The 19,284-nt window shown below is 43.3% G+C and overlaps 1 pseudogene; it reads left to right on the top strand.

The window, feature by feature from the left end:
- The first annotated feature begins 4,331 nt into the window (after nt 1-4,331).
- LOC103299454 (phosphatidylinositol 3-kinase regulatory subunit beta-like) lies at nt 4,332-18,238 on the top strand (annotated as a pseudogene).
- Nucleotides 18,239-19,284: the final 1,046 nt, after the last annotated feature.

Raw genomic sequence — 19,284 nt, forward strand, 5'->3', positions numbered from 1 at the left:
GCATGCCCTTTAACCCTTAGCAAAGGGAAATAGAATTTTAAAAGAAAATAAAAATTCAAGAAATTACTACTGCCTCACTCTTAAGTCTTTAACCTTCTTCTGAGAAATGAGTTTTCTTTGAAGATGCTTTGCTCTCAGTGGGTTTTCTATGCACCATAAATTCCCTTGGATGGTAGAATAAGATAGTCTGTTATGGTAGTGTGTGTGTTTTAGAAGGAATATATTCATTTCTCCCCTGCTATGGCTGCTGAGTGGAGGGCAAAGACAGAATGGGAAGGCGATTATTGAAATTCTCCAGCCAGCCATGAGTCCTCTGAAAACCTCACACCAAACTCATCTGCAACCAAACAGCAGATTTGGAAACTATAGCACTTATTGGTGTGCCAAGTGGCACCTCCATAATAACTCAGTCATTGTAGTGGCACATTTTCCCTGCATATGTGAAGACATACCTTTATTACTAGGATAAACTGTGGCTATATTTTCCCCCACAAACTAAAAATTTTAGAAAAACTTTAATCCCACCCTAATTTAAAAACAAAAAACAGCAATCTGTGTGTTTTTTTTAAATATCAAAATCCTCCCTAACCGGTTTGGCTCAGTGGATAGAGCGTCAACCTGTGGACTGAAGGGTCCCAGGTTTGATTCCAGTCAAGGGCATGTACCTTGGTTGCAGGCACATCCCCAGCAGGGGGGCGGGGGTGCAGGAAGCAGCTGATCGATGTTTCTCTCTCATCAATGTTTCTAACTCTCTATCCCTCTCCCTTCCTCTCTGTAAAAAAACTAAATAAAATATATATTTAAAAAATATCAAAATACTCATCAAAATTATAGAAATGCTATCTATTTTTTTCAGGGTATATACACCTTCAAGGGAAAGAAAAACATGTTAAAGGAAACGCTTCTCAGAACAAAGCCAATACTGTTTCTGAGCATTCTGACCACATATCGCACATGCTTGCTCTGTCTGGTTCCCTCCGCCAGCATAACAGAGCTGGTGCCGAAAGGCCCGCTGTCAGGCAATGTATCAGACTTAAGAGTCAGATTTCTCATTTCGAGGCTTGGGAATTTCCTCATCTGTAAAATGGGAATTAAATATGGTAATGTGGCCTGACACATAGTCAGTGTTCAGCAACTGTTCTATATAAATTATTAATTCTAGCCAGTGATCATTAAGAAAAATTAAGGGAAAAGAGGGCTATAAGTAATTAATGTTTTAGAAATAATTTTGAGCTCACAACACATTTAAATTTTATGAGTAGTTGATGTCCCTCGGCACAAAAGGGAACTAAATGTAATTATTGTACTGCAGTATCAGGTAGAAGGGAGGATGAGGATAGCAATAGTTAGAATTTGACCTTGCTTTCTTAACCTCATTATAAAGCCTTCTGCACAGCAAAAAAAAACAAACAAACAAAAAACAATCAACAAAATGAAAAGGCAACCTACAGAATGGGAAAACATTTATAAATCACGTATCTGATATTGGGTTAATATTGAATATACATTAAAAATGTATGCAGCCCAGCTGGCGTGGCTCAGTGGTTGAGGGTCGACCTATGAACCAGGAAGTCACAGTTTGATTCCCGGTCAGGGCACATGTCTGGATTGTGGGCTCAATCCCCAGTTGGGGGCATGCAAGAGGCAGCCCATCAATGATTCTCTGATATCAATAAAAATATTTTTTTTAAATAACGTATGCAAATCTATAGGAGAAAAAAAAGGAAAACAAACAAGCTGTTTAAAAAATAGGCAGAGGGACAGAAAAAAGAAAAAGAATTTCCAAAGAAGACATGCAGATGGCCAATAGGTACATGACACATCACTAGTCAGTAAGGAAATGCAAACCAAAACCACAATGGGCTATCACCTTACACTTACTAGAATGGCTATTATCAAAAAGATAAGAGATAACAAGTATTGGGAAGGATGTAGAGAAAAGGGAACCCTTGTGCACTGTTGGTTGGAATATAAATTGGTGCAGCTTTTATGGAAAACAGTATGGAAGTGCCCCCAAAAATTAAAAATAGAACTATAAAATGACTCAGCAATTCTACTTCTGGGTGATATCCAAAGACAGTGAAAACAGGAACTCAAAGAGATACCTACACCCATCCCCCATGTTTTTTGCAACATTATTGACAATAGTCAATATATAGAAACAATCTAAGTGCCTATCAACAGACGAATGGATAAAGATGTGATATTCTTTTGTATGTGTAAGTATACACACACATTGGAATATGATTTGGCCATAAAAAGAAGGAAATCCTGTCAATTGCAACAATATGGAAGGAACTAGAGGATGTTATGCTAAGTAAAATAAGCCAAAAGAGAAAGACAAATACTGTATGATATCATTTATATGTAGAATCTAAAAAAAGCTGAACTCAGAAACAGAGAATAAAATAGAGGTTACCATGTTCTGGATCAGGGGAAGAATAGGGAGATGTTGATCAAAGGGTACAAAATTCCAGTTGTACGATGAATAAGTTCTGGGGATCTAATGCACAGCACCAGGATTATAGTTAATAATACTATATTGCATCCTTGAAAGTTGCTAAGAGGGTAGATCTTAAATGTTCTCACCACAAAAAATAAATGAAAATTATGTGACATGATAAACGTGGTGTTAACCATTTTTGCAATATATATGTGTATCCAATTAATATTATACACTTTAAACTCACACAATGTTATAGGTCAATAAAGCTGGGGAGAAATAACTATGAGTTCATCCCTCAGAATATTTTAATGCCTATGAAAGGCTGAGTTTAGAAGCAACATTATCTCTTCCAGAATAGAAGGAGCTTAAGGAAACTCCACCGAGAAAAGTATAAGAATTGCATGCGTTCAACTTGTCTCTCTCACATACCTGTGCAACCTTGGGCATGTCACTTAATCATTTTTTTCTTAATCCTCACCCAAGGATATGTTTTCATGATTTTAGAGAGAGAGGAAGTGAGAGAGAAAGAAACATCTATCAGTTGCTTCCCATAGGCACCCCAAGTGGGAATAGAACCTGCAGCCTCAGTATATGCCTCAACTGAGAATCAAACTGTAACTTTTGGTTCATGAGACGATGCTGCAACTGATTTAGGCACCTGGGCTTAATCCTTTATAAGTAAGCCTCTGCTTTCATCATCTGTAAAATGGTGATTTTTAGCAGGATCTACTTCATTGGTTGTTTCAAAAGGTAATGTAAACTCCAATGCTTGGCAAATGACAGGCTTAAAATAAATATTGGGTGTTGTTGATATTATTGCTTCCCTCCCAAATTGAGTTAGATATACTTAGAAAACATTTCCATAAACAGGTCAGTTTAAGAATACTGCTGTTTACCCCATGCCTACTTATTCCTGAACCTACTACAGCAGAAGTCCTCTAGTCAAAAGGCAGGACTACTTTCAAATGAGAGATTAATTGCCTGCTCTGTAATCTGAGCAAGGAGTGAGCTCCTGGCTGTGGTTATGAAAGATACTCATCCTGTACTCATTCCACCTGACACTGCACCCCCCCACCCCAGAATCTTTCCCTTTCTTGCTGGCATGGTGACTAGGATGAGCCAATGGCTGGTAATATCTGGAGCCACCATTATTTCCAAGTGAAAAGGGAGGTGCATGCTACAGCTGGAAGCTGTGCTATCTTTGAGCAGATGACTAGAGTCCAGAGGCGATAATCTTTTCAAACTGGCCAGGAGAAGGAGGACGAGAGAACTATAATAATGTTAGTCAGGTAGCAATTCCTACCTTATCAGCTCCAGCAGATGCAAACATGCACTACCCCAGAGGGTAGGATAAAAGTGGAATTAGAGAGGGACTACCTTCAGGAGATACCGTGTCCCAAATTCAATATGCAATTATAATATAGATAACATGAAAAACCAGATAATACATACAGCTTTTAATTCAAACATGACCTTCAAAGAGCTTTCCCTTAGAAACACAAATGAAAAGCCCTAAATCTTTGAAAGAGCAAATTCAAACAATTAGCACCCTCCCTTGTCCCCCACTCCTGAGTTCTTCTCATTAATGGCCTTATAGTGTGCTTTTATCACATATTGTAAAGTTCTTTATCACATTGGAAAGATGCTTCCTTTGCCATATTTTATCTCACTCCAAAGGTATCTTATCAATATTCACTATGCGAGTGTATGAGTATTTCTAAATGACAGCACAGAACAGTATATGATAAACGGGAACATTGCTTCAGCAGGCAAGATAAAGAGAATGTGGCCAGCCAGAAAAATCAGCGGGGCTTGGCTGAAGTGTCAGAACCATCTGTAATGTGGCAGGGAATGAGGCATCACTGAGCCAGGGACCCTCCTCAAGATGAAGGAGACCAAGCAGCACGAGGTCAGAGTGGCCCAAGTTCTCTGCACAAGTGGCTTCTAACTGCAGCCAAGTGAATGTCGTTCATTGTCCTTGAGAGGCGAGGGGGCCTCTGCATTAAACTGTTCTCTCCTAAAGCCATGTTTTATGTGTGCCAGGGCCAGAGCATTTTAATCAAAGTGAAGTACGTGCATTGGCCTCTTAAGGATCAGGCAAGCTCTTCCCGCCATGACTTTGAAACAGACACTGTTTCTACCGCATAACAGTCTGTAAATCACATAGAAAATCCTAGGACAGAATCCCCTCCAGTGTCCTTGATGTCTCAATCACTTCCTTTTCCCTGTCCTGTATCTTTGGTTTCCATTCTGAAATGGATCATTTGTGGCGTGTGTAGAAAACTTCCCATGGATAAGCAGGGTAAACATGCAGCTTTCTCAAACAAGCTCTCAAATATTCTACGGCTTCACTACTTTTCAAGACTACTGTGAAATATAATTTTTAAACAAAATTATAGGAATGGTCTGGTTTAAAAAGTATGTTACACAAAGAAATTAAATTCTACCAAATATAACAAGATATGCACCTTTCCATTTCTGATATTAAGATGCAAAAAGCATTCTCTTATTAATAAAAGGCATAAATTTGACCTATAAAAAAATAATAAGGATTTGATCCTAATGATGAATTGATCCAAAATCACATGAAGTGATACTGTTCAGAAAACTTTCTGATCTTATGAGTTGAGTGCCTGTAGACCAGGTGCAAAACCACACAAAAAGTTGTAATGTTCCAGATGACCTAGTAGGCAGGTCAACGATCCTAATAGACACCATGATCCATTTTACTTGACAGAGAAAACACAATTCACAAGCAATTGAGAGGAAATTATTTCCTCTCTGGGGCAGTTGAACTAGCATAACAAAATCATGAATGCTGTGAAGGGGTTAGCTTAGTTGTTTCAAAAACAATGCTAATGATGTCAGGTTTGCAGGTCAAACCCCATATGGGCTCATTATCTTTTAAGACAGAGAAATGGTGAAATGGAGAAAAGGGTCAGGGTGGCTTCAGAAATACACATCTCTGGTGGAATGAGAACCCAACACCCAAGCTTCACCGAAACCCAGCAGAACTTCTGGAAACACATTTAAAAGGACAACTTCTCGCCACCTAATTATGCCCAATAAGTATTATCCCTTGGCTTAGTAAGGAAAATGAGAAACGCAAGTAAGCCATTTCTGTACACATAAACAGAAGAACAGTTTATTCTTTCAGCATCTTAATGACTGCCTGCTACATACCTTGACAGAGTGACTTCCCCAAAGGACTCAACCTGGGAAACCTCATTCTGTGCTCATTGAACCACCTTGTCCATTCCACCCAATTCTTCTGACTCATTGTGTCATATTTGAATTCTGTCTCCACATTATTCTATTCCCTTCCAAATATATGTGATTGTTTACTTGATGAGCAGAGAAAACACGTAAATAGAAGAAGGGTGAATTCTGGGGTTCGCCTACTGTACAATGAAGTCTCCTAATAATTATCAAGCCTTTTTCCTGACCAGACTAGCACAAAGTCAATGGCTCTCTTCCTTCTTTCCCACAGTTCTTATCTCTAACATTCACTTAGTACTTACCCTAACTGGTAGAGTTAGTTGTCTGTTTATGTAAACTTATCATGTTTTCAGAATAGACAGTAAACTAATTGACACAAAAGCTGTTAAAATGAGATAACGTAAGGGATTAATGTCACTTAACTGATTTAGATATTTTTATAACTCCCCCAACTATACTTGGCACAATACCTCATATAGTAATAAGTAAATATTTGTTGATTAAATATATGTATGTAAGGTATTTTGTTAAATAGGCAAGACTTCATTAGTCAACTACCAAGTCAGGGATTTAAATTAGTTAATCTTTAAATGATACTTGAGCTTTAATAGTCTATATTCTCATTCATTAATTTGCAATCAAATATTATACTAAGGTTTATTTTTGTAGTCTACTTGCTGACAAACTAATAGAGAATGACAAACATGACTAAGAAAATGACTGAATAGAAGGTTTTGTTATTATTGAATGGGAGTTTTTTGTGTGTGTTTTTGTCACTTCAGGTGCATCCATTTGATTCAAATTTATAAGTTAATTATAAATTCTTGTATTCATTTTGATCACTATTCTCTTTGGTACTTTAAAACAATAAAACTCTATATTTTTCTAAAATATAATCTGTGATTATGTGTCTTGATGACTGAAACAAATTTTATCCTACCTAATTAACAGTGAAGTCAGGGTTCAGTCACTGATTATTTCCCCATGACCTTTTAAAAACCTTACAAAGTGAAAAATATTCAAACCATCCTATTGAATTGGCTATTAATGTTACCATCTATCTTTTATCTGCCAGAGATAATAGTTCATTCATAGCCAATTCAATAAATATTTACTAAGAGACTATTATAATTCAGGCAATATACTGCACATTTGATTCAAGAAAAAAATATAAATTAGGTTACAATTCAGGAGAGATACACAGAATTACACAAGCAGCTGTGCCTCAATGGTCATGCTATAGAAAAGAGCAGAATATGCTACTGACCTCAGGAAGATAAAATAAATAATTTTTAAAATAGCTATCCCAGCTGAAGTCTGAAGGATAAATAGCATCTAGCAGGAAGTAATAATTTGTCAAGCTGGTTTAGAAGGAATTGGTCTAGAGGAAGGAATTGGAGTGAGGAGGGAAGAAAGAACTTGTTAGAGGAACAATTCTAAGCTGAACTGGAGTACAAGGGTGTGGAGAGAAATGTGGAGAGAAGGAAGGGAGGGAGGGAGGAAGAGAGAAAGGGAAGATAAAAGGAAGGAAGGAACCAGAGAAACAAGCAGTGACAAGATCATGCCAAGATATTATGAGCCATATTAAGAAGTTTGGACTTTACCTTTCAGGTGATAAGAAAATACACTGAAGTATCCTAGGATAGAAGAATAAAATTATTAAATACTATGAAGCTGTAATGTAGAGAAGAAAGAGAAGATTGTCAAGACTTGGCATAGGGAGAGCAGATGGAGCATGAGAATATGGTGATCTGGGCCCGGGCAATTATGATGGAAATAAAGAAAAGTGTTCAGGTTCTCAGACATTGAGGAAATATCTACAGGAGCAAGTGATTGGTTGAATATGGGGGTGAACAGGTGGAGAAGTTGAGGATAATGCCCAGGGTTCTGCCTTGGGTAACTGAGTAACTAGCATCATTCACTGCAATTAAGAACAAAGGAAGTGATAGCTTTGTCTGTGTAAAGAAGGGTAGTGGGGAGGGCAAAAGATAACAAACTGAGTATTCATGGTGTTGAGTTCAATATATATACTATAAAACATTCCACTAAATATGTCTAGTTGGCAATTGACAATGTGGGTCTGCAGATTAGAAAAGAGTTCTAACTTGGAGATAGGATCTGGGAGTCATTAATATATAAATGGCAATTGAAGTGATTGGGGAACAGTAAGAGGAGAGGAGAACAGAAACAAATTAAAAGGGAGCCCACTGCATGGGAGAACACATTTGCCAATGATACATCTGATAAGTAGTTAATTGCCAAAATACATAAAGAATTCATACAACTCAACCAGGAAGACAAACAAACTAATTTTTAAAATGGGCACAGGCCCTGTCCAGTGGGGCTCATTGGTTGGGTGTCATCCCATGCACTAAAAGGTTGTTGGTTCCATTCCCAGTCAGGGCATATGTCCAGGTTGTGGGCATGATCCATGATCCCCCATAAGGAGTGTACAGGAGGCAGCTGATGGATCTCTCTCTCTCTCTCTCTCTCTCTTCCTCTCTCTCTGAAAATCAGAGAAAGAAGATGGCTGCTGACGGGAAGGCAGACTGCAAGATAGTGTGTGAGTGAGAAAACAAAGGGAGAGAGTGTGGTCGCACGGGGAGTGTTTGTTGGTGAGTTGAGGGACAGCTATACTCCAGGAGAAAGTGGGGGACTGCTGGACGGGGCTCCCCTGACCGGGAAGCCCCCACTGCTGCTGGGTTCCCTCCCGGAGCGACCGGCTCAGACTCGGAGACCGTGCCATCTTGAAGGGGAAAGTGGATGTTATTGGAAGCCTGAAAAGCCCGGGGAATCTACAACTATGGCACCCACCGAACAGCTGCAAACCCAAGAACACCGGTCCCCAAGGGGCACAAGCACGCAGATTCAGAGGAGCTCTACACTCCCTCACGGAAAGGTCAGATTTCGCCTGGGATAAGGAGAGAGAGAACTACACAACCAGACACCCGGAGAAGAGAGATCATGGAGAGACAAAGAAACAGCCCACATATGAAAGAAAAGCAGGCATCACCAGAAAAGGAAGTAAACGAAAAATATTTTTTTTAATGAGCAAATGACCTGAAAAGATACTTCTCCAAAAAGAACATACAGATGGCCAATCTTACCTAATAATAGACTAATATGCAAATTGACCATACCTCCGCTACACCCAAGCCACGCCCACCAGCCAATCAGGGCGAGTATGCAAATAAACCTAACCAAGATGGCTACAGCCACCGAGAGCAAGGTTTCCCAGGCAACAGAGGGAAACAAGCTTTCCGCCTGCCCTTGACAGGCCTAAGCCTCCACTCAAGCTACAAAGTTTCAATTATAGAAGGTAAACAAATTCAAAGAGAATGGCGGCAGCCATGGAGCTGGAGAGAACAGGCCAGGGTTGCCCGCGGTAATGGAGAAAGCAAAGCTTTCTGCACACCCTGGCCATGCTCAGGCCTCTGCTTAAGGCTACAAGGTTTCAATTATAGAAGGTGAATTAACTCAAACAGAAATGGCTGCCGGTGGAGCATGCAAGAAACTTGGCTCCGCTCCAGGCTACAAAGTTTCAATTGTAGAAGGTAAATAAATTTCAGATACCAGTGCCTCCGCTTGGGTCACCAGGGGGCATGGCTGGCCTGCAAACCACCACAGGCCCCTTGCTCAGGCTGCCCCATGCCCCAAGGGAACCCCCACCCTTATCTGGGACACCCTTCAGGGCAAACCAGCTGGCCCCCACTCCTGCACCAGGCCTCTATGCTATCTAATAAAAGAGTAATATGCAGATTGACCACCACTCCAACACATAATATGTCTGCCCCCATGTGGTCAAAGATCCTGCCCCCATGTGGACACAAGATGGCCGCCACAAGATGACCAGCAGGGGAGGGCAGTTGGGAGGCACCTGGCCTGCAAGGGAGGGAAGTTGGAGGTGATCAACCCTGCAGGGGAGGGCAGTTAGGGGTGACCAGGCCAGCAGAGGAGGGAAGTTGGGGGCAAACAGGCTGGCAGGGGAGCAATTAGGCATCAATCAGGCTGGCAGCAGAGTGGTTAGGGGGTGATCAGGCTGGCAGGCAGAAGTGCTTAGGGGCAATCAGGAAGGCAGGCAGGCAAGCAGTTGGGAGCCAGCAGTCCTGGATTGTGAGAGGGATAACCAACTGCCCATTTAGGCCCGATCCCATCCCAGTGGGATCGGGCCTAAATGGGCAGTCGGACATCCCTCGAGGGGTCCCATATTGCGAGAGGATGCAGACTGGGCTGAGGGACACCCCCCCCCACCCCGCATGAATTTTGTGCACTGGGCCTATAATATATATATACACTGAGTGGCCAGATTATTATTATCTCTGAATGCATAATAATCTGGCCACTCAGTGTATATCCTATATAAAAAAAGGCTAATATGCAAATTGTCCCCTCGACCAGGAGTTCGACCAGCAAGCAGACCGGCCAACCGCCCATGTCCACTCCCCCTGGCCAGGCTGGCTATACCCCACCCATGCACGAATTCATGCACTGGGCCTCTAATAGATATATATTACAGAAGCAAACTACTATTAACTGTGTAGTTTGTTTCTGTAACTTCATCAACTGAAAACCTATTAAATTTAAGATGACCCATAGACCACATATTAGGTCACAAGCAAAATCTCTCCAAATTCAAGAAGATTGAAATTATATCAAGCATCTTCTCAGACACAATAGCTAATATTAGAAATAAACTAAAATAAAAACAATCAAAAAATTTCAAACACTTGGAATATGAATAGCATGCTATTAAACAATGGGTTACCAAAGAGATCAAAGAAGAAATTGAAAACATCCTGAAAAAGAATGACAATGAAAACACAACAATCCAAAATCTATGGGATACAATGAAAGTAGTCCTAAGAGGGAAGATTATAGCTCTATAGGCCTACTTCAAAAAACAAGAAAAAAATGGTAGTAAATCATCTAACTCTACAACTTAAAGAATTGGAATAAGTGCAACAAGAAAAGCCCAAAATGAGCAGAAGGAATGAGATAACAAAGATCAGAGCAGAAATAAATGCCATAGAGACCAAAAAAAAAAACAATACAAAAAAGTCAATGAAACCAAGAGCTGGTTCTTTGAAAGGATAAACAAGATTGATGAACCTCTAGCTAGGCTCACCAATAAGCAAAGAGAGAGGACCCAAATAAACAAAATCAGAACTGAAAGAGACGAAATAACAACAGATTCCACAGAAATACAAAGGATTGTTAAAAAGTACTATGAACAACTCTATTCCAACAAACTAGACAACCTGGAGGAAATGGACATTTTCCTAGAAAAATACAACCTTTCAAAACTCAATCAGGAAGAATCTAAAAATCTCAAAAGGCAGGTAACTATGGAAGAAATTGAAGCACTCATCAAAAAGCTTCCAGCAAACAAAGGCGGGGGCCAGATGGCTTCACAGGGGAGTTTTACCAAACATTCAAGAAAGAACTAAAACCTATCCTCCTCAGACTATTCCAAACAATTCAAGAGGAAGGAACACTTCCAAGCTCATTCTATGAAGCCAGTATTACCCTAATACCAAAACCAGACAAAGACAACACAATGAAAGAGAATTACAGGCCAATATCCTTAATGAACATAGATGCTAAAATCCTCAACAAAATTCTAGCAAATCAGATTCAGCATTACATTAGAAAGATCATACACCTTGACCAAGTAAGATTTATCCTAGGGATGCAAGGATGGTACAATATCCGCAAATCAATAAATGTGATAATCACATAAAGAAATTGAGAGATAAAAATCACATAGTCATATCAACTGATACAGAAAAAGCATTTGACAAAATCCAACACTATTTCTTGATAAAAACTCTCAGCAAGGTGGGAATAGAAGGATCATACCTAAACATAATAAAAGCCTTATATGACACCCACAGCCAACATCATACTCAATGGGCAAAAACTAAAACCATTTCCCCTAAGAACAGGAACAAGACAGGGATGCCCATTCTCACCACTCCTGTTTGACATAGTTCTGGAAGTACTGGCCATTGCGATCAGAAAAGAAGAAGAAATAAAAGGCATCCAAATTGGAAAAGAAGACGTAAAACTGTCGTTATGCACAGATGACATGATATTGTACATAGAAAACCCTAAAGTCTCCATCAAAAAAATTATTAGACTTAATAAATGAATTCGGCAATGTAGCAGGATACAAAATTAATGCCAAGAAATCTGTGGCATTTCTATATACCAAAAGTGAACTTACAGAAAGAGAGACTAAAAAAGCAATTCCATTTACCATCGCACCAAAAAAATTAAGAATAAACTTATAAAAGACCTGTACTCGGAAAACTACAGGACACTGAAAAAAGAGATAGAGGAAGACATAAACAGATGAAAGAACATACCGTGTTCATGGATTGGTAGAATCAACATCATTAAAATATCCATACTACCCAAAGCAATCTATAGATTCAATGCATTCCCCATCAAAATACCAACAGCATATTTCAAAGACCTAGAACAAACTCTCCAAAAATTCATCTGGAATAAAAAAATAAAAAAAATACCTCAATTAGCTGCAGCAATCCTGAGAAAGAAGAACAAAGTATGTGGGTTCTCAATACCAGATATCAAGTTGTATTACAAAGCCACTGTTCTCAAAACAGCCTGGTACTGGCACAAGAACAGACATATAGACCAATGGAATAGAATAGAGAACTCAGAAATTGACCCAAACCACTATGCTCAATTAACCCTTTGCACTCGCTTGCTTTTTTCTCGATTCCTTTATTCTACTAGGGATTTAATGCTAACCGTGTCAAGTCACACTCGACATCCGAGTGCAAAAGGTTAATATTTGACAAAGGAGACAAGAACATACAATGGAGTCAAGACAGTCTCTTGAATAAATGGTGTTGGGGAAATCGGACAGAGACATGCAAAAAAGTAACACTAGACCACCAACTTACACCATACACAAAAATAAACTCAAAATGGATAAAGGACTTAAACATAAGATGGGAAACCATAAAAATACTAGAGGAATCCATAGGCAGCAAAATCTCAGACATATGCCGAAGCAATTTACTCGCTGATACAGCTCCTAGAGCAATGGAAACTAAAGGAAAAATAAACAAATGGGACTACATCAAAATAAAAAAGCTTTTGCACAGCAAAAGAAACCATAATAAAACAACAAGAAAGCCCACTACATGGGAGAACATATTTGCCAATGTTATCACCGATAAGGGCTTAATCTTCAACATTTATAGGGAACTCATACAACTTAACAAAAGGAAGATAAACAACCAAATCAAAAAATGGGCAACGGACCTAAATAGATACTTTTTGAAAGAAGACAGAAGGAAGGCCAAGAGACATATGAAAACATGCTCAAAGTCACTAATCATCTGAGAGATGCAAATCAAAACGACAATGAGGTACCATCTAACACCTGTCAGAATGGCTATCATCAACAAATCAACAAAAGACAAGTGCTGGTGAGGAAGTGGAGAAAAAGGAACCCTCGTGCACTGCAGGTGGGAATGGAGACTTTTGCAGCCACTGTGGAGAACAATATGGAGTTTCCTCAAAAAACTAAAAATGGAACTCCCATTTGACCCAGTGATCCCACTTCAAGGAATCTATCCCAAGAAACTAGAAACACCAATCAGAAAGGATATATGCACCCCTATATTCATAGCAGCACAATTTACAATAGCCAAGATTTTGAAGCTGCCTAAGTGCCCATCAGCAGATGAGTGCATTAAAAAACTGTGGTACATCTACACAATGGAATACTATGCTGCAGTAAAAAAGAAGGAATTCTTACCATTTGCAACAGCATGGATGGAACTGGAGAGCATTATGCTAAGTGAAATATGCCAGTCAGAGAAAGATAAATATCACATGATCTCACTCATTTATGGAATACAATGAACAACATAAACTGATGAACAAAAACAGGTCTAGAGACAGAGAAGCATCTTTCAGACCATCAAACCTCAGAGTGAAGGTAGGGGAGGATGGGGATAAGGGGGGGAGATCAACCAAAGGACTTGTATGCATGCATATAAGCCTAACCAGTGGATACAGACAACAGGGGGGTGAGGGTATGAGTGGGGGGGGGGGTGTTGGAGGGCAATGGGGGAATAAGGACACATAAGTAATACCTTAATCAATAAAATAAAAAAAAATTCAAGATGACCCAACTGCACTCTTCACCAACCTGCCCCTTCCCCGCCTCCCAATCCTTCTATTCCTTCATTTCCCCATTTTAAAACAAAAGGATAATTTTTTTTTTTTACTTCTCTTTTGCTTCCTGCATTCAGTCTGTTGAGAAATCACATCTACCTTATCTCCTCAATTTTGCTCACAACTTTTTCTGCCTTTGAGCACAAACCCACCATTCTACTTTAGGCCATTCTTACTCTTTTCCAACACTAATACAGATTTCTGATCAATAATTTACATTCTGCCTCTTGAACATGCTTTACAATTGGGCCTCCCCATTGCCTATTAAAATAAGTACAAACTTCTCTGATGTTCTTTTAGAGTTCTCCATAACATGATTTTTATATTATACCTTTCTAATTTATTGTTCCTTTCTCAGCTATAAGTCCCAAGCAAACTAGACTGATCACCCTTTAGCAAATTAAAGTTACATTTTTCACTTGGCTTCTCTCCATCATTTTCCTCTCTGGAAAATCTTCCATTCCACGAGGCCTATCTCCAATGCCATCCCTGCCCACTACCAGCAACATACCCTCCCCCTCAATAAAAGTTCTAATAGCATTTTTATGGTACTTTTTTGTAGCACTCACTATTTCTAGTTTAATTACAATTACTTGAGTCTTGAAATTACCACCCTCTACTGCAATCCAACATCTCTATAAGTCAAATCCATGTCTGCTAACCCAGGGCTTTTGGTGGGCAGGGATTGTCTGTTGGCCCAAATTAATGAGATTCCATTGCCCATATGTAAGCATTTGTTAATAAGAGTTAATTTTTCCTTTTCTAGTAGAACAGAGGTCCCAAATTGGCAGCTGGAGGCTGAATCTGGCTCACAAATGTATTTTGTTGAATCCATTTATTTTTGTATTGAGTCAACATTTTAAAATGGATTAGCTATCCTATGTAATAAAGAAGTAATATGCAAATTGACCCTCACGCTCTCACAAGATGGCTGCCTACGACCAGGCCAGCAGGGGGGTTAGTGAGGGATGATCAAATGACTGAACAAGCAGGCTGTGTTGGGGCAACCTGGCCAGCAGGGGGGGAGAGGGGGTTAATGAGGAATGACCAAACAACTGAACAGCAGGCTCTGTGGGGTGACCAGGCCAGCAGGAGGGGGGCAGTTGGGGGTGACCAGGCCAGCAAGGGGGGCAGTTAGAGGCAACCAGGCCAGCAGAGGGTGGCAGTTGGAGGTGACCAGGCCGGCAGGGAGGGGGGAAGTTGGGGGTGACCAGGCCAGCAAGGGGGGAAGTTAGAGGCAACCAGGCCAGCAGAGGGTGGCAGTTGGAGGTGACCAGGCTGGCAGGGAGGGGGCAGTTGGGAGCGACCTGGCAGGCAGCGGGGGGCAGTTAGGGACAATCAGGGTGGCACACAGAGGCAGTAAGGGTCTATCAGTCCAGCAGGGGGGCCCAGTTAAGGGCGACCAGGCAGGCACGCAGGTGAGCAATTAGGAGCCAGTGGTCCAGGATTGTGAGAGGGATGTCCAACTGTCAGACATCCCCTGAGGGGTCCCAGATTCGAGAGGGTGCAGGCTAGGCTTAGGGGACCCCCCATGCACAAATTTCATGCACCAGGCCTCTAGTATATATATAAAGCCAGTGTCCTAATGACCAAAATGACCAGAGATCAGAACACCATGGCCCCTCACCCAGGCTGACCCCATCCCCCAGGGAGCGGTTAGGGGTGGCCCTGGGCAACTTGATAGGGTGCGAGTTTGATGGGAGAAAGTCAAAGAAACAGGGGGGAAGGTCTTAAGGTTCTGCAGGGTTGGGCTGGTCGGTCGGCAGGGGGTAGGTTTGGAGTGTGCTGGGGAAGAAAGAGGAAGATCTGATTGGAAAATGGCTCAGCACAGTACCTTTCTCATTACAAACTGGGAGGCGCTAGCAGTGGACTGAATGGGCAGTTGTTTCATGATTGCCCTTGGGACCGACACGTTCACGGCAGCGGCAGTACTCCCAAAACTTCACTGATTCCAATAGTTCCAATGTCAAAGAACAGAAAAATCCTCTCCAACTAGAGTCCCTAGACGTTGCAATGTGACTGAAGGAAACACGACTTAAGGAGGAGCTAGAAAAACCGGAAGTATGTGACCAGAGGATTGTGGGATTGTGGAGGACGCCTGAGTGCCTAGGGCTAGAACGTGAACCTGTTACTGTGCATGTACATAGTCAGCCTTATAATCCTGTCTTGCAGTATTTGGACATGACTTCTGGTGGGAAATTATTTGTTTACTAGTGGCCCGGTGCACGAAATTCGTGCACGTTAAAAGGGGATTAATTAGAGGAAATAATTTGATATTGCTATTTGCCCTTTCTCTATAATAGAAGTGTCAGAGATGAAAGAAAATTAGTAAAATGTATATGAAAATCTTCCCTTCTGTCAGAGTCTGGGGCACACCATGGGATCCAGAGTCAAGTCCCCGCCCACCCACATGCACCTCAAAATCGCATGAGACCCAGACCCGGTCGGCCCCCGCCCCCATTGGGCTAGATCCAGACCTGGCCAGTCCCACCCTTGTCAAGCCCCGCCAGGCAGGGGACATAGCATTAGGTCCCCTGGCCTGGTGCCAGGACGGGGGGCATGGCCTGAGGTCCCCCAGCCCAGACCGGGGCGGGGGGCATGCCTTGAGGTCCCCCATCAAGCCCCACCAGGTGAGGGGCATGGCCTGAGGTCCCCCGTCAAGCCTCACCAGACAGGGGGACACAGCCTCAGGTCCCCTGGCCTGGCACCGGGAGGGGGGTGCAACCTCAGGTCCCCCGTCAAGCCCCACTGGGCGGGGTGGGGGGGTGGCCTGAGTTTCCCTGACCCAGCATTAGGGGTGCACCTTGAGGTCCCCTGTCAAGCTCCGCTGGGTGGGGAGCACGGCCTGAGGTCCCCTGTCAAGCCCCATCTGGTGGGGGGCACATCCTGAGGTCCCCCGTCAAACCCCACCAGGCAAGGGGTGTGGTCTGAGGTCCCCGGCCTGGTGCTGGGGTGGGGGGCATGGCCTGAGTTCCCCTGACCCAGCACTAGGGATGCACCTTGAGGTCCTCTGTCAAGCCCTGCTGGGTGGGGGGCATGGCCTGAGGTCCCCCATCAAGCCCCACTGGGCGGCAGGTGCAGTCTGAGGTCCCCAGGCCTGGTGCTGGGGTGGGGGGCGTGGCCTGAAGTCCCCTGTCAAGCCCCACCTGGTGGGGGCACGGCCTGAGGTCCCCCAGCCTGGCGCTGGGGCAGGGGGAGCAGCCTGAGGTCCCCTAGCCCAGCATCAGGACAGGAAGCGCACCTTGAGGTCCCCCGTCAAGCCCCACCGGGCGGGGGGCATGGCCTCAGGTCCCCCAGCCTGACACCAGGGCAGGGAGTGCAGCCTGAGGTCCCCTGTCAAGCCCTGCCAGGTGGAGGATGTGGCCTGAAGTCCCCTGTCAAGCCCTACGGGGGTGGGGGAGAGCATAGCCTCAGGTCCTTGCTGATTGCTCGTTAAGGCTCCTTATGAGAACTTGGCTTCAGCTGTGGGTGCAGCCATCTTTGTGATGGAGTGGTGGTCAATTAGCATATTCCCTCTTTATTAGATAGGATTACCTTGGTTTGAAGCGGAGGGCAAGAGCCACGAGTATGACCAGATCTAAGAGGAGTACACACGTACCTCCCAGGAACTGCAGATGAAGCACACTGCCGTTGAAGCCTTCAATTAAACCATCAAGATCTTCAAAGAGCAGGGCCAAACTCAAGAGAAGTGCAGCAAGGAGTATCTGGAGCGCTTCCAGCATGAGGGCAATGAAAAAGAGATGCAGAGGATCCTGCTGAACTCAGAATGGCTCAAGTCTTGCATCACTGAGATTCACAAGAGCCACAAGAAGCTGGAGCAGGAGCTGCGGACACCGGCCTTGGACAACCGAGATAAGCACATAAATAGTCTGAAGCCAGACCTCATGCAGCTGCGCAAGATCCAAGACCAGTACCTGGTATGGCTCACCCAGAAAGGCACCCAGCAGAAAAAATTCAAGTGGTTGGGAATAAAAAATGAGACTGAAGACCAGTAGGCACTAATGGAGGATGAGGATGACCTCCCCCACCATGAGGAATGAACCTGGTATGTGGGCAAGATCAACCTCACGAAGTCTGAGGAAATGCTGAACAGCAAGTGGGATGGTATCTTCCTTATCCATGAGAGCAGCCAGCGGGGCTGCTATGCCTGCTCTGTGGTGGTGGACGGCGATACCAAGCACTGTGTCATCTACCACACGGCCACTGGCTTGGGTTTTGCGGAGCCCTACAACCTGTACGGGTCTCTGAAGGAGCTGGTGCTGCATTACCACACACCTCCCTTGTGCAACACAATGATGCATCACACTGTCACATCCCGTGCGAGCCCGGCCTCCCCTCCCCCCGACAGCCAGCTGACTCATACAGAGCAGGACTCCATCTTACTGTCTGTCTCTCTTCTTTGTGAATCTTTCTCTCTCTCAATCTCTCTCTTGCTTTCTCTGAGTCTCTCTCTTCCTGTCACTCTTTCTATCCCCATCTCTGTCCTCTCTGTCTCTCTTAGTCTCTGTACCTCTAAGTCTCTGTTAGAGGAGCATACCTCCTCCATCCCATGCCCCCTTCCCCCATGGGTACTGCCCTCCCCTGGCTCTGGCTGCCCCCACCAGTTTCTACAATTCCTCCAAGCTCCCCCTGCCTGTACCTGCCATGCTTACAAAAGGTGCCCTGATTTTTAAATCACAGACCTGGGGTCAGGGCAGGAAGAAGGCAGGAAGGAACTTTGCTGGGCCACTTCCAAGAACCTCAGCTGTGACATTTGGGGCCAGGTGGTAACGCCCCACAGACCCAACTTCCCCTCCAAACCCTGAAGTGAAGCCCACACTGGTTACCCCCACATGGAGCTGCTGCCCAGAAGCCCTCCTCTCCCAAAAGCAAAATGATTAAAAATAGCCTCAAGACGAAACCGGTTTGGCTCAGTGGATAGAGCGTCGGCCTGCAGACTCAAGGGTCCCAGGTTCGATTCCAGTTAAGGGCATGTACCTTGGTTGCGGGCACATCCCCAGTGGGGGGGTGTGCAAGAGGCAGCTGATCGATGTTTCTCTCTCATCGATGTTTCTAACTCTCTGTCCCTCTCTCTTCCTCTCTGTAAAAAATCAATAAAATATATATTAAAAAAATAAAAATAAAAAAAATAGCCTCAAGAGCTGGGCCCTGTATGACCCCAGGCTTCCCAGGAACCGAGGCTGCTGCAGGTACTGCTGGGCCAGCCGAGATGCACGCTGCCCACAGCACCTCCGCTCGATGCAGTTTCAAGGCTTCTCCTTGACCATGTTGGGTTCTGGTTTTGTTTCCTTGACTGTAAACCCATTTTCTCCTCTTTTGGGACAAGAACCCCAGTTTTCTATGCTGCCATGGACCCCCCTCCTGCCTGCTCAGCTAGACTGGCAGATGGGTTTTGTATGGTA

Source organism: Eptesicus fuscus, chromosome 5 (assembly GCF_027574615.1).
Source record: "Eptesicus fuscus isolate TK198812 chromosome 5, DD_ASM_mEF_20220401, whole genome shotgun sequence".
NCBI classification, from domain to species: Eukaryota; Metazoa; Chordata; class Mammalia; order Chiroptera; family Vespertilionidae; genus Eptesicus; species Eptesicus fuscus.